The sequence below is a fragment of the Solanum dulcamara genome, chromosome 9 (genome assembly GCF_947179165.1).
Source record: "Solanum dulcamara chromosome 9, daSolDulc1.2, whole genome shotgun sequence".
Taxonomy (NCBI): domain Eukaryota; kingdom Viridiplantae; phylum Streptophyta; class Magnoliopsida; order Solanales; family Solanaceae; genus Solanum; species Solanum dulcamara.
In genome coordinates this window covers 72097389-72099031 of record NC_077245.1, presented here as the reverse complement: position 1 = coordinate 72099031, position 1643 = coordinate 72097389, and positions in this window count along the sequence as shown.

Genomic DNA, 1643 nt, shown 5'->3' with positions numbered 1-1643 from the left:
TGAACTGGTGACGATTGTTTGTAACCCAAGCCTTCACACGATTGCTTGACAACATACCCTCTCTCTATCATTATCCTTTGAGTTGGATTTAGGTCATGATTTGCATTTTCAATAACTTCAATTGGAAGTTTCCCTACTTTAAAAGCTTTATTGGGATTGTACCCTGCTTTCACCAACAACTTATATGCGTTTGTGTTAAAAGCCTCATTTGTACGCTTTTTAGGAAGTGATTCATATGAATCATGATTTGATGGTCTGACAAATCCTTCTATCATTTTTGAAGGTGATTTGATTGTATCAATTTGCTTGATAGGAAATGTCAACTTGTTACTCTGCAACTCAGAGGGTGGGATCTTGACCTTGTTTGTCTTTGGGACATAGTGAGAAATAGGAATCGCTCTCTTACTTGAAGATGCCTCACTTGTCTTAGATATTTTACTCATATCTGAAGGTGTTTTATTATTTTCAATCATGAACTCGCATTATCAGGTGCTACATCAACCTTTTTTGTGATATCAGCCTTTCTGATAGGTGTCGCGATATCAACTTTGACTTTTTTTGAGACATGATTCTTTAAGTAGAATTTTGCATTGGCAAAGTGCGCTTCTATCTCGGTGAAAGGTTCATCATCAACAACTACCTTCTTTTGAACCCTATCTTCAAACTATTTGAAACATTGATGGTAGGTGGATGGTACCACTTTTTTATCATGTATCCATGGCCTTCCTAACAAGATATTATACGAGGTCTTTGAGTCAATAACATGCATCCATGCACTCGAACGCATATCTCCCATCATTATATCTAATTTGACAGCGCCAATGGCTCTCTGCCCCCCTTGGTTAAATTCCTGAATCATCAGATGACTTTCAGACAATTCATTTATCGAGATTCCAAGTTCCTTTACAGTGCAAATAGGGAGAATATTAACCCAGATCCGTCATCCACCATGATCCTATTTACTTTATGTCCACGCACAAAACCTTCCATATATAAAGGATGATTATGCAACACTTCACCCAATAAAAGATCATCATTAGTGAATGTAAACTTCGTATCACAAGTGTCCACTTCTTTTGAGTGAAACTTGATAGGGCCTTTATGTGATGGAAGTAATCATGGCGATGAGTCTTCTCCCGTTGTCTATTCTTTATCAATGTTACAACATGAGGCCTTGGTGTCACAATGAGAAATCTTTTCACGGAACCAACTTGGTAAGAATTCCTCTAATGTCACCGGAGAATGTTGCTTTTGATAGTAATTCCCCCCAATTTTTGACTTCTTCATATTCTTCTTTACCCTTTGAGTTTTAGGTAGTTTCTTCATTTTTGCTCTTCTCACTTGCTTACTTGTCTCTCTTTGTAAGCTCGTTTTACAACGTCTTCGTCATGTTACTAAAATCCATCCCTCATCATCAGTATAAGTACCGCAAGATTGATTTCCCTCCAGAGGTTTATCTTTCCCTATTACTTCATTCATCAAGGGAACGAGCGATGATGTGTTAACATCTATCGGCTCGAAGTCACCAAATTTAATCATTTTTGGTGATGATATGGCTAGGACATCGCCACCATCATGTATTTTGACAAAGTTGCAAAGAACTATGGGATTGAGTGAACCTAAAGTGAAGAGACTTGATTTGA